Raw genomic sequence first — 23,326 nt, 5'->3', positions numbered from 1 at the left:
CCCTTCATCCTTTCACCCTTGAGGAGACTGAGGTCTGCAGAGTTCGTGACTTGCCCAAAGTCACATGGCTAGTTAGGAGTGTCACCAGAACCTAAAATTGAGGTCTTTTAACATCTAACCAGTACTCTTCATTATGCAGCAACAGTTGTCTGAATTACTTAAACTAATCATGATAATAGACATTTTACTTATAATTTTTTTTGGATTGTTGATTAATTGTTCATAAGTATGTAACCTGCAAATGACAAAGTTCTTCCTGGGTTACTCTTTCCTTTCCAAGTAAAATTATTAGGTCCTCCACCTCCATATTTCTGGGAATCCCCAAGAAAGAGACAGAGTGGTGGGAATACCTATGTTTTTCCGTCACCTCTTGTTCCAAATTCCTGTCACCCTCTTACAGCTTTCCATCCCTTCCTGTCTTTCTCGGCTTCACCCTGAGCATGGAAAAATTCCTTTTTTCCTCATTCCTCAAAGCTATGTTGTTTAAAACAGACTCTGATGAATGGTTTGAAGTGGTAGGGGGACCTTACAGTATAGTCCAGACTGGATCACAGTTTAAAATGAAGTATTTTAAATGAGAAGTTACATGAGACTCTGGTATATGAGAAAGAAATCAGCCTTTTAGCTCTTTGCCTTAATTCTCTCCCAAGCAACTTAGGGGTGGAGGCGTTGTTCACCTTTTACAGAAACAAAGAAAGGTCAAAGTACTTACATAAACAAAACAAAACAGTTTACAAGCAGCTCATGCAGCTCAATATCAAAAACAAAAAAAAAAACAAAAAAACAACCCAATCCAAAAATAGGCAGAAGACCTAAATAGACATTTCTCCAAAAAAGATAAACGAATTGCCAACAAACACATGAAAGGGATGCTCAACATCACTAATCATTAGAGAAATGCAAATCAAAACTACAATGAGGTATCACCTCACACCAGTGAGAATGGCCAGCATCAAAAACATCTACAAACAACAAATGCTGGAGAGGGTGTGGAGAAAAGGGAACCCTCTTGCACTGTTGGGAGTCAAGTAAGTCAGAAAGAGAAAGACAAATACCGTATGCTAGCACATATATATGGAATAAAGAAAAAAAGGTCATGAAGAACCTAGGGGCAAGACGGGAATAAAGACGCAGACCTACTAGAGAATGGACTTGAGGACATGGGGAGGAGGAAGGGTAAGCTGTGACAAAGCGAGAGAGGGGCATGGACATATATACACTACCAAACGTAAAATAGATAGCTAGTGGGAAGCAGCCACAGAGCACAGGGAGATCAGCTCGGTGCTTTGTGACCACCTAGAGGGGTGGGATAGGGAGGGTGGGAGGGAGGGAGACACAAGAGGGAAGAGATATGGGAACATATGTATATGTATAACTGATTCACTTTGTTATAGAGCAGAAACTAACACACCATTGTAAAGCAATTATACTCCAATAAAGATGTTAAAAAAAAAAAGATTTGTAAGAGGAAAAGGGATGAGGGTGTCCTGTTAGCTGCAGGGTTTTTGTAAAAAAACAAACAAACAAAAACAAAAAACAAAAAAACAGTCATCTGCCCTAGACTTATGCCCCTAGTAACTCTAAGGCACAACAAACATTTTGACATTAGTTTTTCTTTAACTTGGTCCAGGTTGAATTTTTAGGCAGTGCTCCCTTCCTCAGTGACCAAGGCAAATTTCAGGGGTCAATGGGTATATTTTTCACCTTCAATTTCTGCATACATAGTTAGGAAAATAATCTAGCACTAGTATACAGAATGCAATGAGATTAGGAAGAGGCTAGAAGCAGAGCATGGGAGTTTGCTGACATTTACTGAATGTTTTCTTCATGTCAGGTGCCATACTACTGCATGGTACCTCATTTAATTCCCACAACAGCCGTACAAAGTAGATGCTTTCCGTTTTAACAGAGAAATTAAACAATCTGCAAAAGTCATCCAGCAAATAAGTGGCAGATCTGAAATTCAGACCCAGATCTGTCTGACTTTATACATTTGCTCACGCCTCAAAACAACTAAAGAAATTGCAGTGCCTGGCCAGATGACAATAGTAACAGTCTAGGCACAAAAGTATATGAACGAAAAAAACAATAGTGGGAATGGGAGCAAGGAAGCCCTCATGACTGAAACAGCCCAAGTTGAATCCTCAGATTTGATGACCATTCATTGTATTTGTGTTGAGAGAAGGGGTGAAATTTAAGATAATATTGATATCTATATCTGAGTACCAGAAGTAAGAAGAACCAAGAATGTCAGTCAGAGATGTGGTAAAGGAAGGAGGATGTTGGTAAATCCATGATAGGAGATGGTGGAGGTGAATTTTCTTTCATCCTTTTTTCTGTTTGAAGCTACCTGATTTTATACACACTCAGAGGACCTCCTGCAGAATCTGAATTGGGTGTACCCAGTCACTGGGCCTTTATAACCCAAGAAGGGCAACGTGTTCAATATGCTATCATCCAGAGCCTTTTTGGGCAGCTTTTTCTCATTCATTTTGCCTGTGAGTGGGCAAAAGGGGCAGGTATCTGATTTTTGTTACTGCATAAAAGTTGTTACAGTTTTGTTGATGTGAATGGATAAGCATTAGCATCTGAACGGCAACTACACGATGTCTAAACAGAGGACTCTGTGGCAATTTTCTTACTAAAAAGTTGTTAAGTTTGGCAATCCTCACTCTGTTCCAGTCAAACATTTTCTTAGCCATATTAGGTTATATGGAAATAAGCCAATATCACAGCTGGTGTATGAGTAGGTTTCTGTACCAAGGCAGTTTTCTTGGGAGCCTTTTCTCCTGGTTTAAAAGGAATAGAGACAAATGTGACTCAGAGTATATTTTGAAATATGACTGGAAAGGAAAATAAAATCTTGCCAATCTCAAAATTATTAGGGATAGTAGTTGAGACCAAAATCAGGTTTTTACGCTGGAAGACTTGGGAAGATTTGGGTATTTTTTTGTTTCTTATTGAAAGTCTGTATCAGTTTATTAAAAGCTCAACCAAACTTATCATCGATGCAGAGGAGGATATCAGAACAAAATCACATTAGCTATCTCATGATTTTCCACTCTTGCGCTTATTACTCAGTCTCTAGGGTTAGAAATTCAGTTTGGGGCTTCCTTGGTGGCGCAGTGGTTAAGAATCCGCCTGCCAGTGCAGGTGACACAGGTTCGATCCCTGGTCCGGGAAGATCCCACATGCCGTGGAGCAACTAAGCCCATGCGCCACAACTACTGAACCCGCGTGCCACACCTACTGAGCCCATGTGCCACAACTACTGAAGCCCATGCACCTAGAGCCCGTGCTCCGCAACAAGAGAAGCCACCACAATGAGAAGCCTACGCACCACAATGAAGAGTAGCCCCCGCTTGCTGCAACTAGAGAAGGCCTGTGCACACCAATGAAGACCCAATGCAGCCAAAAAATAAATAAATTTTAAAAAAAAGAAAAGAAATTCAGTGTTTGAGTTCTGGACCCACTGCATTACGAGTAATCGTAGACATTGGACTTAATTTCATTTTTGTCAAATGGAGATGGTATACTCTCTATCTCACAGCGTCCTTATGAGAATCAAATAAAATAATGCATGATTCAACTATTATGATGGGAAGCATATTCATGTGCTTTCCATGCTTTCTCTTTCAAACCACTTTTAGAGGAAAGTGGTAGCAGCAGGTTATCTAACTGTTTGCTTTGGTATAGGTATCTGCCTTTCATTCAGAACTTACCATAGTCTGCTTGACAGCTAATAAAAATTCACCCATATATTCTTTCATTTATTCAATTAATTGAGCAGTTAGCCAATGACAAGCTCTTAATGAATATCCTCTCTGCAAATAGGCGATAAACCTGTAAAGTTTCCCTGACTGTCTTGTCACTAGTTATTCCTTTGAAATATTTTGACTGTTTCTTGTCCATTTGTTCATTTTATACGTATTTGTTGAGTGATTACTATATCTTAGGTAATTACAAAGTGCTAGGGGATCAGTGGTTTAAAAAATAAAGGCAGGGCTTCCCTGGTGGCGTAGTGGTTGAGAGCCCGCCTGCCGATGCAGGGGACATGGGTTCGTGTCCCGATCCAGGAAGATCCCACATGCCGCGGAGCGGCTGGGCCCGTGAGCCATGGCCACTGAGCCTGCGCGTCCGGAGCCTGTGCTCCGCAACGGGAGAGGCCACAATAGTGAGAGGCCCGCGTACCACAAAAATAAATAAATAAATAAATAAAGGCAGACATGTGTTCATGGAGCTTTCAACCTGGTAGGAAAGACAACCATTAAATAAACAGATATCCAAACATAAATGTCATTACAAATTGTAATTGTACATGAAGATAAATAACAGAGCCATGAAAGAGAATAACACAAAGGAAAACAATCTTAAAAATCTGTATATCTAATACAGTAATTTTAATTTGCTCTATCTTGGCAATAAATGGATAGGGTACTTAAAGCTTTTAACATGTATCTTGTGCTTGTGCTATAACACAAAAATCAGTGTTTTGTGAGTATTGCAAGACCTTTGACTTTGAGGGTTTAAGGAAAACTAAGGATTATCCAAGTGAGAAGTGTGCTGGTATTACTAAGGAAGGGTAGGGGAATCATTTTAGTCTTAGAAAACAGCATGACCCAAGGCTCTATGGCCTGCAAGATTTGGATCTATGCAAGATATTGAAAGAACGCTAGTGTGACCAGATCACAAAAACTGTGGTACCAGAGGAAACTGGAGATGTATGTTGGACCAGATCACAAACAAAAGTGTGGGTTGTGATAAATAATTGAATATATAATCTAACTGCACTATGAAGATATAGAGGTATTGTAAGCAGGGCAGTTATCTGATCAGATTAACGTTTTTAAAAAGATCATTATTTGCAGATTCGAATAAAGAGACCAGTAAGGCATCTCCTGAATGGCCCAGATGAGATAAAGTGGCTTGGATTAGAGTGGTAGCAACAATGGTGAAGATGAATGGACTGTTTCTAGTAAATATTCTGGAGGGAGGATCACTAGACTTAGTAATTTATTGCATGGGGCGTGGCAGAGAATAGATGGTGAAGAAGAAATGTCTGGAGAGGCTCCCAAGTCAGGGCTCAAGCGGCCCAGTGAACGCTGGTGCCATTTTTGAAGATGGGAACAATTCAGGGATTATCGACTATGTTCAATTATATTCTTTTTCCAAAAGAAAAAGGAGCAGTTCTTGAATATTTTGTGAGTTGTAGAGAGGAAACAAAAGTGTAAAGTATAAACCCCACCTTCAGAGTACTTGCACCCTAAGCATTAAGCCCACTATTGACACTTCCTTGCCAGACCTTCGCAAACCACCAGTGGCTCTCCCATGATGCTATGGCTCACCTCACTACCAGGACTTATTCCTTCTCTTCCCTTCCACTGTGTGTATCTACATCTAATGTGTTTGTTATAATAGTTTAATTTGCTACACTTTTGAATTAGCTCATCTCTCAAGGCCCAAATTGGTTAATCTTGAAAATTAGGTTCTTAAAGACAACTTTTAGGGGGAGTTTTTCTATAATCTTGGCAGTGAATGGATGATACCAGAGGCCTTTACAATTTTGGCTTGCTATACTATTTGCTGTAACTCATCTACAAATATTTTGGTGACACTGTAATTACTGTCCCAACTTCTCCAGTTGGTGATTTGAAAACAAGAATTCACATAAAGAAAACGTGATCAATTTGATCCCTTGGAATCACCCTCTACATTACTTAGTAGTTAAAAACCAAGTGATCGAGATTTAGGGATAAAGATTTATGTACAAGAATGTCCATTACAGCATTATTTATAATAGCCCAAACTTGAAATATATGTCCAGTGATAGGGGAATGATTATATAAACCATGACATTATTAATCATGTTAAATGAATGGTGTAGGAAAATGTGTATAAGTGAAAAAGCTGAACACATAACATAATAAATTTGTTTTTAAAATAGGATCATATGTGTTAGTGAAGAAAACCAGAAGGAGATATATTTAAACTTTAAAGTAATCTTAGGGCAGGAGGGATTAAGAGACTTTAAGATTGTTTTCTACATATATTTCTATATTTTCTAAATTTTCTATAATATAATGAAATTCATATTTGTATATTCTCCATAATAAGATGTATAACTATATAGCTTTCAGAGATAGGTCTGACTTTACAGATTTAATGATCTGGAACCTTTTGCAATAGAGCAGAATAGAAACAAAAGTAGTCTTGAAAAGCATCAGTATTTCAGCCTGCCACTAAATAATTGATGAGTACTGCATGAGTTGCTATGGGGATGTAAATGGTATAAAAATGTGATTGCGGGCTTCCCTGGTGGCGCAGTGGTTGAGAGTCCGCCTGCCGATGCAGGGGACACGGGTTCGTGCCCTGGTCCGGGAAGATCCCACATGCCACGGAGCGGCGGGGCCCTGGCTGCTGAGCCTGCACGTCTGGAGTCCCGCGTACCAAAAAAAAAAAAAAAAAAGTGATTGCTCACTCAGGGATCTTATGATGAAGTGCCTGCACTGCTGGATTTCCCTCTGGATTCAAACAGCCTAAAAACATACTAAGGACAGTTTTTACTTTCATCTCTGAGCTTTTCCTTTTGAGGCACATCAGGAAATGAAAGGGCTCAGAGAGAGAGAGAAGAAAAAAAACACTGCCCAAACAACCTAAGTATCTGTGCAGCCTTGATACCATTTAAATTCTGGCTAAATTTAATGTTTTCCTCTCTCACACTTGTAGTATATTTCACATAATGTATTTATAGTTCTATCCAATATTCTAGGATGGCATTTGTATGTAAGCTTAGTTGTTTTGAGTTACAGTCGTTATTTGTTTTTCATTCTTTAGCAGTGATTTGTCACAATCACATTTTATGTTCCAAACATGGAAGGATTGTTGTCTTGTCTCTGAAAAGTACATTTTCCTGTGTTTTGCAGTTATATATATGTCAGCTCCATTCAGCTTATACGTGCCTTCGTAACGCCAGAATTGCCATTTCAAAACACGGAGAGCTGCCCGATGTGAAATTATTTGGTGGTGGTTGCCCAAAAGGTTTTGTTGAACTAATTTATCTTTTTCATTTAATTCAATCAACTCAGCTATAAATGTTGTCCCTGATGAGGCTTCTGTTGGTATTTTTGTTGGCATATGAATAAAGACAGATGCTATGTTTTAAAAATGCTGTTCTTTAAAGATAAATTTATTGTAGGATGTTAAATTTGAAATGTTTTATTAATGTGAAAATGGGTTTTATTGATCCATCTGTATCTTCACCCCATGCTCCGTTTGTTTAACCACACACAGGTTTGTAAAAGATAGCAGCCTGGGTTTAAGTTTGTGGCTATAACAGATTGACGCTGGGATATTGTCCACATTACCATCAACCATCTAATATAATTGCCAATAAAATTGTTAGTACCAGGCTTCAGCAAGATTCTGATTGTCCTCTTTGTATCCAGTTTCAATCTGGTCCCAGAAAGAATGACACTGGATAATGAATCAAGATTTAGAAATGGAAAAGTTTGGACATCTGGAGACTTCATTTATTTATTCACTAACGCGTATTTACCGAGAAACTAATATGTGCTCAGAACTGCGCAAGGCACTGGGGATACAGAAGTAAAGAAGATGTTAAGAGAGTAGATCACATGTTAACAGATCACATGTTCTTACCACAAAAAAAATTTTTTTAAAAAGAACTCAAGCCAAAAAACAACAAAAAAGTGAATAAGATATAAATAGTTTAATATTTATTAATTTTCTCACTAGGGAGTTAGCTCTGTGAGGGCAGAAATCTTGTCGCTGTCTGTCTCTGCTACATCCTTAGCAACTTCCACTTCTTAACTGGAAATAGAATCTCAAACTGGGCCTGATGTTTTGTCTCATGATATAGAAATAGAAGAAGAGCAGATCTCAAAATTTTTTTCTCCACGTGTCATGCCTGCGGAATGATATTCACAGGGAAGCCTCACTCATGGGAACACACATAGGAAAGCCTTTTCTTCCACTCAAGAAAGATTCCAGGAATAAAGCTGAGTGAGAGGCAAGTTTATAGAAATAAGCTTGAATCCTTCCTAATGTTTTTAAAAAGAATAAATCACATGAAGCCTCAAATATCTGATGGTACACTTCACAGGTAATGACGCTGTGATCGAGACTTCAAGTGGAAAGTCACTGTGGTGGGCCACCATACCTTGACAGATCTATTTTGATGTTCAAATGCTTTGGGGTTAGGATGGTTACTTGAAGGATTTATCAGTCGTAACACTCCCCCCACTATGTCATTACTGCAAAGACAGTGCAAATTGCAAGGGTCACAAAGAATCAGTTCTCAGGATTGTCATTTTGAACAGTTTTATCCCATGATAGCAGTTGGGAATCAAATCAGTGGATTCATCTGTCTTCTAAAACTAAATATAGTGATTGATTTGTCTTAAAATAAAAAATAACCAGCTCCTGCTGAATGAACTTGGTTGTTAAGTAACCAACAAGAGGCAGAATGGTGTTCTGCAAAGAGAACAGATTTGGGGACCTGGATCTACTCACCACTAGCTGAGAGGCCTTGGGTAAACCATTTAACCTCTCCAGGACTCTCTAGGTCCCATTTATAAAATGTTGCCAATAATGTTTGTCTTACTGATCTCCGGGCTTGACATGAAAATCACTTGGGAAAAGGAATGTGAAAGTTCTGTTTACTGTAAAATTGCTATCATTTGTATTCTTAACCCACTGGTGATACCACTAGTCACTTGGAAATCAGTCTACAAATGGCTGATCTCATTGATGATAGTAGCATAATTGCCCTGTGACCAACCCACTTCGTCCCTACCAAGCATTCCAGACATTTCAGTGCAGAAACAAGGTCTCTGGGAAAAAGTCAAAAGGAGACTGATCAGAGGAATTCCACTGGCCCTTCCCAGGGCCCTGTGCACAAAATGGTCCCCTGTGCATTGTTATTTTGCTGTGTTTGCCGATGTCCAGTTTCCAAGACCACAAACATTCTGATAACTGGGTGATGATGAGCAGAGACAGAGTGAGTGTGATGTTTTACCAGTTTTCTAGTGTAAAGGCCTCTGTATCTCATCCATGGGATTACAGCCTTCACTGGCTACTCTTTGAGTTAAATGTGCAAATAAATTATGCAGAGGCTGATTTTTTTTAAATGCTGAGGAATGACATCAACCAGCAAATTTTTTTTCAGGGCTACACGCATTGATGGTTTTGCCTTTGTTACATGGGTAAGACAAGGTGATTCTAGGTTCTGACCTGAGCCCACAGCCCTACCACTGTTCAGATTCCGTGTCAGAGTTTTGTGCTTCACAGTGACTGGATTAGGTCTCGGCACACAGCCCTGGCATGGAAGAGAAAGTTGGGCAGTGCTAGCTGGTTAGAAGGTAGAGAATAGGGACAGGATCATTCCACTTTCAGTGTTATTTTGCTTTGTGTTTTTGCTCATCTTCAGCAACTGGCCATAAAAAATATATAATATACAGCCCTGTTCTCAGGTACTTAAATTTTAATCAGTAGTCAAAGCTAACACTTGAAAAAGTTTTAAGAATACTTTAAACAAAGTACATATAACAGAAACAAGAAAATCAATTCACTAAATCAATAAAGTGTGCTCAAATTTTCCACTGAGTTGACTGAACTGAATAAATAATCCAATTGCTTTGATTACCTGTAGTCTCAACCAGAAAGTAATGAATTAGGACATTGCTTCTTTGTGAATATCCAAAACTCCTGAGTACTGAGATTGTTAAAAAAACTGAGAGTCTCTTGGAACTAATGGGTTCAATTTATGTAAACTTACAATTATCAAACTTATTCTATATGCCTGAAGTTTACTGCACAGGAGATATATTTATAAGTTATTCCTCTTGCATAGCAAGGATGTAGGAAAATCAGAGCCCTCATACACTGCTGGTGGGAATATAAAATGGTGCACCCACTTTGGAAAAATGTCTCATAGTCCCTCAAACAATTAAACATAGAATAATTACCATATGACCCTGCAATTCCACTCCTAGGTATATACCGAAGAGAAATGAGAACATATGTCTGCACAAAAACTTGTACACAAATGTTTATAGCAGCATTATTCACAATAGCCAAAAGATGGAAACAACCCAAATGCCCATCAACAAACGAAATGGATAAACAAATTGTGATATATCCGTACAATGGAATATTATTTGGCCATAAAAAGGAATGAAATACTGATACATGCTACCATATGGATGAAGCTTGAAAACATTGTTCTAAGTGAAAGAACTCAGTCACAAAAGACCACATATCATATGATTCTATTCATATGAAATGTCCACAACAGGGAACTCTATAGAAATAAAATATAGATTTGTAGTTGCTTAGGGCTGGGAGATATAGGGGCTCTTTCAGCAGTGGAGGGAGGTGGCTAAAGGGTATAGGGATTTTTGGGGGATGATGGAAAATGTTCTAAGATTGTGGTGATGATTGCACAACTCTGAATATACTAAAAACTATTGAATTATACACTTAAATAGATGAATTGTGTAGTAAGTGAACTATATCTTTATAACACTGTTATTTAAAAATAAAATAATACCTGGTAAATAATATATATTCAGTTAAAAAATAAAGAAGCCATACATAGCCACATAGGCAAAAGAGTGCCATGAAGACTATATCCTTTGGAAAATTTAATATACATAAAAATTAATTGTACCATTTATTATCACTCATTGGAACCCTAGCATTTAACAGTGCCTTACAAATAATACAAACAAACATCAGTGCTTGTTGATGATGATAATGATGGTGGTGGTGGTGATGTTGACTTTCATGATGATGATGATGGTGACAGAGACAATTACGACTGCATCTCCACAAGCTTCAGACATTTAAAAATATCTACATTAGGTTCTTCCTGATGCGAGGCAGTTAAACCAAATTCCAGCCGCAGGCGCACCATGATTCTGTGAAGAGAAATGTTACATTTTTCTTAGGAGTCAATGGCTTGTATGTTTGTAGCCACAGGAAGCTTATCAAACACTGAGGTCAGCCACTTTCCCATGAGAAGTCCAGAAATTTCATAATACCATAAATTACTTTCACTTTCTGACTTGCTTTAGAGAAGTAGAGAACTTTTCATACAGCTTAAAAATAAACATCTGACCCTCACCCTGCCATGGACACATTCTTAATGCTTCTCTGATCAGAAAATATCTTACCGCTAAAAATCTATTCTGATTCTTTTATTAACAATTGAAAAATCTTGGCCAATGCAAACAGCATCATGGATTATTCTTAATTCAAAAACTGTCCAAGAAAAAATAGGAAAGGCTGCAGCAAATAGGCACGGTTTTAAGAGATCAAAGCCCTTCTTTTGTACTATTATGTGATCTTGTTCTGTTCTAATAAGAATGTTTTTTCATCTTCATATTTGTGCAAAATTGGCTCCTCTGTGAACAAAAATATAAGCTATATCCTTGGCTTCCCATGAAATTTTAAGGGGAATTCAGAAAAATTTCCTTGGCTACCTTTGCTAGTCCTGGCCACCTACTAGAAATAAGCTAAGGGTTGATTCATTCTGCTTTCCAGATAGAGAATAATAAAGGAGGAGAAAAAGAGAGGAGTAATGTTCATTGGGGGCCTATAGCATTCTAGGTTATATGTTATCTCATTTATTCACTCATTCACTCACCAATAAACTTTTATGGAGCGTGTTATATGTCATGGAATTTGCTAAATGCTTGGGATAGAATTATGGGTAAGACCATGTCCTTGCCATCAAGAAGCCCATGCTCATACAATGACAGCCCGCTGTGGCAATGCCTCCATAGAGCCATTAACAAAAAACTACCTAGGCACAGAGGAGTAAAAACCCTTCAAGGCAGTTATTATTATCCTCATTTTTATTTTATTTTTATTTTTTTTGCGGTACGCGGGCCTCTCACTACTGTGGCCTCTCCGGTTGCGGAGCACAGGCTCCGGACGCGCAGGCTCAGCGGCCATGGCTCACGGGCCCAGCCGCTCCGCGGCATGTGGGATCTTCCCGGATCGGGGCACGAACCCGTGTCCCCTGCATCGGCAGGAGGACTGTCAACCACTGCGCCACCAGGGAATCCCCTATTATTCTCATTTTTAAATAAGTAACTGACATCCCACAAAGAACTTCCCTAAGGTCATACCTGTTATGACCCCACAGCCTGTCTTCTTTCACAATTCCATGCTGCTTTCAAGGGAAAGACCTATGTCCAACCCAACTGAATAGTGTAAAGTTTTGTTAGCAACCCAGTGAATCTGTTTGTTGCAGAATGCCAAGAGAATTCTTACTTTCATTGGATAATTGACTTTTTCTTGAATTATAAGAGCAGTTTCCTTAGTCTCTCGCTTTATTTAGTCTGCCTGGTAGCTAAATTCCTGACATAGTATCCTATTAATACACCTTGTCTCTCTTATCTACGAGTTTATACAAATATCTGTGTATGGCCGTATGCATAATTCCATGATACTATGAAAAAATGTATCCTATGAAAATCAAAAGATTCTCCCACAGCTGTAAAAATTCACACTGAAATTCAAGCAAACTATAGACAAGTGTTGCTCAAGATACACAGGTAAGAGCTTAAATGGAAACATACAATTGAAACAAGTGAAGAGGAAACTTTGTGCAGTGCAAGCACTTAATGCACATGTGAGGCACTGGAGATAGATTTGGGAAGAGTGGTGTTTGAAAGTGAAGAGGGGAAATTGTGGTTAGTAAGCAAGGGGCTGAATGCACTGCGAGGTTTCACAACATCTTAAGATGATAAGTAGTCCCTGTATTTGAATAGCTTTGGTATGGGCCACTTGCAAAAACATTCAATATTTCCCTTCTAAGATATAGTAAGCCAAAATATATATGTGGAAAGTTCACTAAGTCATTGGTAAATAATCCAGTGTTGACTTTTAATTTAGAAATAACTGGCCAAATTGATCCCAGGCTTCCCGACTACAAGTTTCCCCCTGCAGAGTACATTGATTTGTATTACCTTTTTGTTTTCTCTCATTGTTTGTCTTTCTTTTTATTATTTTATTTTCCTACTAGTGTAATATATGACTGGGAATATTGAATTTTCATGATTTTATGTATTTCGAGCCCATAAATTCCCTTTTGTTGTCATCTTTTTCTATTCACATTATTAACATAATCGTTTTATTGATGTGTAACATACAGAAAAGTGCACAAATCCCAGCTGTACAGCATGATGAATTTTCACAAAATGACCACAGTGATGTCGTCAGCATCCAGATCAAGAAACAGAACATTGCTTAGCACCCCAGGAGCCCCCCTCGTGCCCCTTTCCACAGTCATGCCTCCTCCCCGCCACCCCTGGCCGCTGCCCCAGGAGAACCATCATTCTGATTTCTAGCACCAAGTATTAGTTTTGTCTGTTTTTGAATTTAATATTAATGTAATCCTATAGAATTTTTGTTTGGTGTCCGACTTTTGTTGTTTAAAGTTGTGTTTCTGAGATTCATTGCCTGAGTGATACCTAGATTATTCTAATTTGCACTACAGTATTTCGTCATTTGCCTACCACAATTTATGCATTTTACTATTGACAGACACTGAGTTGATTTCCAGTATGCGGCTGTTGTGAATAGTTCTGGTATGAGCATTCTAGTTCACGTCTTCTGATGAATATATGCATGGATCTTTGCCGTGTATACACCGAGGAATAAGATTTTGAGGTCTCCAGATCTACAAATATTCAGCTTCAGCAAATACTGCCAAATATCGATATTTTACCTAAGTGATTGTACCAATTTACATTCCCACAGCAGTGCATAAGAGTTATAGTTTCTCATCAAAACGTTGAATTGTCAGTCTTTTAAATTTTAGTTATTCTAGTGGTGTGGAATTTGAATTTGAATTTTTCTGATTAATGAGATTGAGCACTTTTTCATATGTCTGTTTGGCCGTTTTAATATCCTCTTTTGTGAAGTACCTGTTAAAGTCTTTACTTACTTTCCCGTTGAGTCATCTATCTTTTTTATTGATTTGTGGGAATTCTTTGTATATTAGATACAAATCCTTTGTCAGATATATGTTTTACTAATATATACTTTCTCAGTCTGTGACTTGCCTTTTCACTCTCTTTATGGTCCTTAATTTTAATGCAATACAGTTTATCAATTTTATTCCTTTATGGCTAATAATTTATACATCTTGTTTACAAAATCTTTGCGTATCCCAAGATCATGGAGGTACCTTCTTTTTTCTGCGAGCTTTAATGTGTAAGTTTTCACATTTAGATCTACAGTCAATCTGGAACTGGGGGAGGGGAGCGTATGATGTTAAATAAAAGTCAAGATTTGGTTTTCTGTTTGTCCACGTGGATGTCCAACTGAGGTAATAGGTGACGTTACTTTCCTCCAAATTGAGTTACTCTATCTTCTGGTAGTTTGATAGAGTTGGGGAAGTTCACTTTAGTTGAATTAGGGCTGAGGTGATTTGAAACTCATCTGCCATTTTGTACAACTCCATCGACCTCTAGTTTGCCCCTTCTCCACGGATGAACTCTACAAAGGTCTAACTGAGACTGTATCCCAAGACCCTTTTCTCTTTTTTTTTCCTTGCTTCCATTTTTTAGCAAAGTATAATTTATATACAGTAAAATTTACTCTTTTTAGTGTACAGTTCTGTAAGTTTTGACAATACAGATAGTTGTGTAACTTCCATCACAATTAAGATATTGATATATCAACTCCAGAATGGTTCTTCCTTCTTGAACTTTGAGTTCTTCCTACTTAGCTCCATGAGACTACAGAAAACTCTGCTGTGCTTTTCAGAAACATTCTGCTTAGTTTCCTATTCTCTTATATACTCTTGTCCTTTCTACTCCAAGTGTTCAGTCATGGAAAGAGCTTTGGAGTCAAACAAATCTGGGCTGCAATGTCAACTCTGCTACTTGTTAACTATGTGACAGTGAATCCGAATCCGTCTCCTTACTTTCAAATAGGACACTAAGAACAACTATTTTCACAGTTTTCTTTTTAATTAGATAACAGATATCAAGTACCTTGCACATAGTAGGTATTCAACAGATTATAGATATCATTATGTGATACATTATCCTTTCTCTCAGAGCTATAAAATATACTCATCTCTTAGAAATAATGGAGAAGGGGTAGGGTAGCTGGTCCCTGGAAAGCAATACCTTTCTCTGGGAAACCCATTAGATGCTGAAAAGGGTGAACATGATTGAACTTATTTTATTCACAACCATAACAAGGTCATTCACAGATACTGAGACATATACAATACATTTTTTCCCTTAAAAGGCCATAGAATTCTACATAAACCATCTGAATTGGAGGGGTCTTAAAAATCTATTCCAAATGCTTCATGTTACAGATGAAAAAATTGAGGGGCCAAGAGTGCTTAAATGACTTGGTCAAGGTCAGTTCACTCATTAGTATTTACTTAAATGACCCAAATGCCCTGAGATCACATATTTATTCTCTCCTAAAATACTCCTAGCTCCCATATTCAGCTATAAATGCAAAACAGAGACAATTCACAAGAGACAATTATTAATGTTTTATTGTTACTGACACATTTTGACTAAAACCCATAGATCTATTTTTAAATATTTTATTTCAATTATCCCTACACAAGTTATGTGACTTCCTGCCAACTAAGACTGAAGTAGCTTCTTACCATTCCTTTCCCATTCCAAGGATTATATCCTGTAGTGTTTCATTCTTCTATTAAGAAATATTCTGCCTTATCCTCCAATGCCCAAGACTGAAAGGAACTCACGTAAACCCACAGAAGGCAGCTCTCTTCAGGTTTACCAAGTGAACAGGAGCACAGGGGGTCCTCTATCGTTCTGGACACTGGATGCACAGGTGACCAGGTATATCCCTGGCACTCTCCCCTATGGGTAGGGACAGATTACCAGCACCTCTACCACCCTCATGCTTTCTGGCAAAGGTGGTACTTTGAGAATAATTTTTTGGTAAGTCCCTTTGTTCAGCACATCTTTCAGCATCGTGTGTTCTGCTAATACACAGATAAGCTTGAATCCCATGTGGACTGAACAACTTGGAAGAGTTTCATGATCACAGAGCACACGGTCATCTCATAAAACCCTCTACCTCACACTAGGGTTCTCAAGGGCTCCTCCAGGAACTCTTCACATGAGTGACTCTTTCTTAGAAATATATTTTCAGCCTAGATATCTCCTCTTCAGAGAGACCATCCCTCACCATTCAGTGGCCCTCCAGTGGCCCTCTATCACATCACGCTCTTTTATTTACTCACTATTGGAAACATGTATGCTGTCTGTACTTCATCAAAATGTAAGCTCCATGATAGCAGAGTCCTTGCTCCTCCCTGTGTGTCCCATCCTGGCTTAGAGAACTCACTCAATGAATAAATGAATGTGGACATGTCTCCTTCCCATACACCCATCAGGCTGGGTCAGCCCCTGGATTTGAATACTGGCTTCATTACTTACTAGCTGGGTGAGTTTAGGCAAATGTCTTAAACACAACAAACTTCTCAGTGCTTCTCTTAAGTTAAGAACATGTATCTCACTAGGTTGTAGTAATAAATGAGATAGATGTGTGCAAGGAGCTTAGCACAGGGCCTGGCACTAAAAGCCCTTATTACACAGTAGTTATTAACATCTCCATAATGAGAGCAGGGCATGTTATAGAAGAGTCATGGTGGATTTTTTTAGTATAAATATTCATGTTCAAATCAAGGATCCTAGCTCGACTGTACAAGGCAAAATTATAAATTAATGAAAACCTGGTTCTTCTTGCTGACTCCATAAAGTTATTCATTTTTATAAAGGATCCCTAATTTAACCTTTGCGATAACTCCCTGTTATAATAAGTTATCATTTGAGACCCTCCCCTTTATCCAACGCCTTGGTGCCCGTTTGAAAAATGGTATCTTTCTGTGAACGCTTGTGGTAGGATTTTTTTTTTTTTTTTTTTTTTTTTTTTGCGGTACGCGGGCCTCTCACTGCTGTGGCCCCTCCCGCCGCGGAGCACAGGCTCCGGACGCGCAGGCTCAGCGGCCATGGCTCACGGACCCAGCCACTTCGCGGCATGTGGGATCTTCCCAGACCTGGGCACGAACCCGTGTCCCCTGCATCGGCAGGCGGATTCTCAACCACCGCGCCACCAGGGAAGCCCTGGTAGGAATTTTAAAGTAGAATTGTCACCACTTTTTTCAAGTATGTACTGTCAATATTTTTCCATTTGTGTAACCTAGGGAGGGGCTAGTTTCTGTTTGTCATGCTACTGAATGGCTTTAGGTAGATGTTTCCTAAGGGTTTTAAGAAAATCCCTCCTCTTGGAGGACTAGAAAGCTTATTGAAAGGAGAGAAATTCCTCCTTCCTTTTTTATTACACCCTGATTCTCCCATAGTGAATGCTTTCATATAAAACCCAAATTTCCCCACATGCCTGAGAAGATAGTTCAATCAAAGGAGCAATAAGTAGCACCTGGCTGTTTACCACTGGCTGGGAGGGGGACTGCGGTAGGGAAACGGGCTCATTTACCTCACACCGTCCAGCTCTCTCTCCCAGCCCCTCTTCCTTCATCTCGGGTCGTTCCTTTCCTAACTATGTCTGGTCTAGACTTAGCTTTGCCTGCAGAGAATTTCAGCAGCTGCCTCTGAGCCAGGTCAGTCAGAATCTATGTGTTGGGCACTGAATAAAAAGCTTAAAGGGATCCAGTGAGTAATGGTTCGCCCAGGCATCTATTTGAAGTTGCAAGGTAGCTGACAGTAGAGAAAAATCTTAAAACAAGGAGTAAAGGCTTCATCACCTTTCTGTCCGTCCATCGTAAATCTGAAAATAGAAAGTATATCTGAAGACAAACTCTACATTTAGTTACTTTGCTATTCACTTTATGGTTTCTCTCAGAAGCCTTTTTATCTCTTTTTCACTAACAAGGTAGTTCATAAACATATGCAGAGTCTCTACAGACCAAACAAAAAAATTTTCCCCTGATCCCTGATTTCTTTATTTTTTCTTTATTCATTCCCAATTTAAAAACTAAAAAAACTGAGGAAATTGGGACCAGGGAAAGGGAAACCAGGCAGATAAACACTGACTCTGCCAGAGGGTTTGGGGAAGGTACTGTGAATTTTTTTCACTGCAAGTTTAAATCTCTTGGTTTGTTCGTTTACAATCCAGGCGAATAACTCCTTGCTTTCTTCTAGTCTATGCCTTAGTTGAAGCCTGAGAGTCAAGAATGGGAGGCCTATGTGGGATGGGTACTCTAATCTACATCAGCAACTGAATGTAGGGAACTTCTTTTAAGGTGCAAATTCCTGGGCACCTCTCTGGAGGTCATGTCATATTTTTTAAAACAGCTCTCCCAGAAGATTTTGATAGGTGGCCAGCCTAAGAACCTCTGTTCTAGGGGGACAGTACACCATAAGTGCCATGAAGCCAGCTACGATGGTTATTTGTTCATTGGCATATCCCCAATATGTTCCTGGCACATAGAGAGGAGCAGGGCTTGGAGCGGAGCCCTCTTACTTGACCCCCACATGTGCCCACGGCTCAGTGATTTGGAAAAGAATGCTGCCTCTTTATCTCAGTGACTCTCAACCTGGCAGCACTGTAGATTCACCGGGGACAGTTGAGAAACACATATGCCTGGGTCCCAGCCCCCCAGATCCTGATTAGGTTGAGCTAGGTACGCTAGATGCATGACAATACAACAGTTGTTTGGACGAGTGCATTTGGGGCAAGTAGGAAGAGGTGGTTGAGGTTGGTGGAGGGGAGCTGAAGATAGCCTGAGTGAGTGCTCAGAAATAAGGAAATGGATGGCACCTTGTCTTGCTGACCAATTTACAGGCCCTCAAGTTTCCTCAATCCCTAGTGTGCAAACCAGCCTTCGTCAGATGGATACAAACCATAGATAACATGCTAGGCAGGTTTTTGTTTTGTTTTTTACCTGTGAAAACTGAAATGAGAATCTAGGAATCCAGGATCAATTTCCAGCAGTGTGATTCCAAGCCAGTCCCTTAAACTCTATGAACTTCTATTTTCTTCCGATGCGAAATGGCAAAGCGTGGGGTGGGGGAAAGCAAGGTATGTTCTTAAGGTCCACTTGAGCCCATTATTCTACTAAATGAAAGGCAAACGTTAAAACCCAGAGTTGCATTTTCCATTAGCATCCCTTGTTACATCGTGTTGGGGCAGGTTTAGGGGTGTGATGGTGATTTACTCTCCCAGGTAATTATGTCTTTGGCCCTTCTTATATTTAACATTTATTGCTGTGTTTCAAGTGCAAGAGAGTTAACTCTAGATTATCTACCAATACTTTTCTATAATTATTTGTAATCCTCTAGAGCCTCCTCTTCTACCTGTTAGCCAAGTTCCTGACAATCAACAGCAGAAAACTTTAGACAAATGTTCCAAAAAGACTTTGAAAGTCTGAGGCTTAGAAGGTTTTGAGCATGAGCTTAGAGAAGGCAGTGTCTCTGACTATGTTCCGAAGCCTGTTGTCTTTGATCGTTGGCACTGGTAGTACTCCCTGCTTTGTACTAACTATACCACCTTCTCCCCTCCATTATTTAGAAGAATTCAGGGACTGACTCTGTAATAATTGTATTTGTTTTCTTTAAAATGCAAATGCACAATATCTATTTATATCTGTGCTTTATTTCCCCTTTACGGTCCTAACCAACAACAGTACCTGAGGAAGAAATTGTATTTTAAAATATGTAGTTCCACGTTAACTAAAATGTATTCCACTTATGTTTCCATCCTCCTTTTATACCAGGTATCATTAAAAAGTTTCAAGATCATCCAATCGAATTCATAGGGATTGGTGATCGACCAGAGGTTCACAAGTGGACATCTGATTGCTTAGCTGTGAGTAGAGTTTATGTGCTCTTACTGGGGAGGGGCTCTGATCTTAGCAGTTACATAGCCTCTCTGCCTGATTTTCTAAATTCTTGCACCTAAAGATGCATTGTGCGGAGCCAAGCTTTCTGCTATGCTCCTCAGAGTTTACTTACCAAGTAATCTAACAAGTTTGGAAGGAATTGTTTTCCTGCTTTGTAATCTGATTTTTTGCTTTATTTAAAATTTTTTCCTGCATATATAATGTCTTAAGCAAAACTGTCCCCAATCAATAATGAAGTTCTCACTTCCCAAGAAGAATGTTGCTGACTTGAGAGAATAGAGAGATGATGAGTCAGTCTTCAGGGTGAGGAAGCTCACCTTTGAACAGACACCGATGATTTCAGGAGGAAATGCCCCTCACTCTCAGCAAATCCTGCCTACCTGGGAGAACTTCCACCAGCAGAAGGTCTACCTGGGGAACAGAAAGAGGGGATTTCAGAAGGTAGATGGAGAAGCTAAAGGAAACTTCGCTCATTCGCAATTTTTCCGAGGTTGGCTCTAGTAGGGAGAAAAGTTTTGCTATGGCTGCCGTAGCAAAATACCACAGACTGGGTACATAGCAGATTTATTTCCTCACAGTTCTGGAGGCTGGAAGTTCAAGATCAAGGTGTCAGCAGGTTTGGTTTCTTCTAAGGCCTCTCCTCTTGGTCATCTTTTCCTGTGTCTTCACATGGCCATCCCACTGCCAGCACACATGTTTGGTGCCTCTCTCTCTCTCTCTCCAACATTTCCTCTTCTTAGAAGGGCAACAATCATATCAGACTAAGACCTACCCTAATGACTTCATCTTAACTTCATCACCTCTTTAATGATCTGGTCTTCAAATATAGTTATATTCTAAGGTACTAGGGGTTAGGACTTCAACATATGCATTTGGGGGGAACACAATTCAGTCCATAATACCCCATCATCTTTTTTTTCTCAGTATGCTGATTTTTAGTTTGTTGCATATGGACTGTTCTCCGATTCTCCTCTCCTGAACTCCCTTAGCATTTATATCACTCTTAGAATATTTGGTTTTCCTACAGTGTGTTGTAGCCCTTTGTACACATCTCTCATTTCCCTATTACATTATATAATTTTTGAAGTTGAAGAGTGTGCCTTTTACATCTTCGGCAGCACTAGAGGAGGTTTTGTAAATGGTAAGCATTTAATAGTACTTATTAAATGACTGGATGAATACATGAATGGATAGATGAGAAGATGCAGTCTCTGAATCTATAATTTATTTGCTTTAAGACTACCTCCAAATGATGATTATTAGTGGTGCGTTCTCCTCACTTGCTGCCTGCCCCCCGGCCCACCAGAGGTGGAAATAAGTCAAAGCTGGAGAGAGGGACTGAAAGAAAGATATGGTTAACTGATGGCAGGAGACTTACCTCGCTCCTCAAAGAGTTAGGAGACAGTAAATAGCATGAACCTGCTCCAGATACAGTCACTCTTCTGTGAGAACACTGTCTGGGGAGCCAAGAGGGAAGGACGATGAGTTTAGATTGGGACTTGCTAATTTAAGGGCCTGTGGGACAGCCAAGGGTGTGTGTCTAGAAAACAAGGGATATGCAAGTCTGAAGCCCAGGTGAGAACTAGAGATAGAGATTTTCACAGTCATAACCTATACATAGGAATTAAAACCGTGAGAGTGGGTGACGCCACCCAGAAAGATTGTGGAGCGAGAGGAGCAGTGGTTTAAAAATGCACCAGAAATTGCATGTAGAAAGTTTTCCTGCTAAATAACAGGAGAGGGACCCTCCCAAGAGGAAGAAATCTAAATGCTACTTCTAATGAGGGTTTGTAAGAACATGTGTATTAGCTAATGTGGATATCTATCTATTTCTTTCTCCACTTATTCCTTTGGTCCTATTTTATTCCTTCTTCTGTCCTCTCCTTTAGGGGCTAGGCCCCAAACCATTCCTATGGGGCTTGCCCCAGCCAGCTTTGCTCCCCTCTAGCTAACTTCACGCATGAGCATGTGTTTGACTCTCCAGCTGCATGCCCAGGGATGTCATACATCAACACTTTCCTTTAGGACCATTTTCTTCATCACAGTCAGAGCTGATCAGACTGCACAGTGGGGGAACCCCAGGATTAGACTCCTTAATGTCCAAAGAGACAGAAGGCGCGTCCTTTTTAGGGTCAGGAGGCTGGGACTCCGTTGCCATGGAACATCGTCTTGTCCAGACAGTCAGTAAAGGACTTAGTCGGGGGGAGTGTACCTCCTTTGCACTGAACGCCCTCCTTAGTCCATTGTTCCCTGCTGGTCACCCCATACCTCCTGTGCCCTCAAGAAGGCATTGGTAGTATTTTCGTGTTTCATGCCCAGGCCAGAATGGGGGCTAATGAGGCATGGAGAGGCCAGTCCATGAGTTGTGGTGGCCATAACAAGCTTCTCCTCTCTGGGCCCCACTATCAAATGTCATTTCTAATCGGGCCATGTTTACCCCAGCACTGAATTTCCCAACTTTTTCCTGCTGAGTTTGATGCAAACAAAATGGGGAAAGCTATTCATTCATTTCTCCTTTATTTTCTAAAGTGTCATTTCTTTTCCTTGCTTTTTTTTCTTTCTCCATTGGTTCTCTTTCTTTAGCAGAAACCCTTGATCTTTCTTTGGATTGTCTGATTATTAGTGGAAGAGGCTATCAGAGGTCTGTAAGTTTCCTCCTCCTCTGCATACTCCCTTCCATTTCTTAAAAATGAACTTTGAGATATCAGATTTTTTTAAGTACCCCTCACTTCCATACTTTCCTCTTGATATTCTTCAAGTTGCCAGGAAAAAGATGCCATTTTTCGCTCAGTTACCTAAAATGCCAATGACACCTGTGTCAGTGATTTTTACATAAATTGCTGTTTGTATAAAATGAGAAAGGAGAAATTCTGAAGTCAAGAGAAAACAGCGCTGCAATCCATGAATGGCCTAATGGGGTGTTCCAAGTGAATAGTGGCCAGTGGCCAGCAGAGGTGCCTCCCGACTGTGTTTCATTAATATCAGTCAGCCATAGAATTTGGAGAGAAAGATAATTTTCCTATGAGCATGTAAAAGAAGTGCTTTGAGTTGTAAGCACCTAGCAGGCTTTACCCTGTTTTAGAACTGCATAAATGGGTGTTTTTATAACCACTGTGGGCCAATATTTTTGGAGTCAGTGGAAGCTCCAGATGGAATGGAAAGAGAAGGGTTTTTTCCCTTCCGCTTTTCTGGAGTTTTGCAGAACAATCCTCCCTGGACACCCTTGACAAAGTGTTCAGTCTCCTGTTTAGTTCAATGTGCCCATACTTGTTATAGCAGGATCTGAAGGGGGTCTTTCTTACACTAATAGTCTTTTCTACAGATTTCTGGTAGTGACTGTAGAATGAGGCTCATATGTGAAAAGATCTTGAATCCGCCTCATCTCACCCTGAGAAGACTGCTCTCAGGTCCTTGTCATGGGGTATAAAG

General features: G+C 39.7%; 1 protein-coding gene across 9 annotated transcripts in view; it reads left to right on the top strand.

The window, feature by feature from the left end:
- Nucleotides 1-23,326, top strand: part of CALD1 (caldesmon 1) — a 180,721-nt gene that overhangs the window by 45,751 nt on the left and 111,644 nt on the right. For 7 of the 9 annotated variants that reach the window (XM_024737948.1, XM_024737938.1, XM_024737943.1 and 4 more), the window contains exon 2: nucleotides 19,772-19,863. The exons of the other annotated variants lie outside the window; for them this stretch is intronic. The gene's annotated coding sequence lies outside the window, so the exon portion shown is untranslated. The remainder of the gene's footprint in view (nucleotides 1-19,771; nucleotides 19,864-23,326) is intronic. 9 annotated transcript variants of the gene reach the window in all.

Source organism: Neophocaena asiaeorientalis, unplaced genomic scaffold, assembly GCF_003031525.2.
Source record: "Neophocaena asiaeorientalis asiaeorientalis breed wild unplaced genomic scaffold, Neophocaena_asiaeorientalis_V1.1 scaffold364, whole genome shotgun sequence".
Taxonomy (NCBI): domain Eukaryota; kingdom Metazoa; phylum Chordata; class Mammalia; order Artiodactyla; family Phocoenidae; genus Neophocaena; species Neophocaena asiaeorientalis.
The sequence above is the reverse complement of the archived record's forward strand: the minus strand, read 5'-3'. Positions and strand labels throughout refer to the sequence as shown.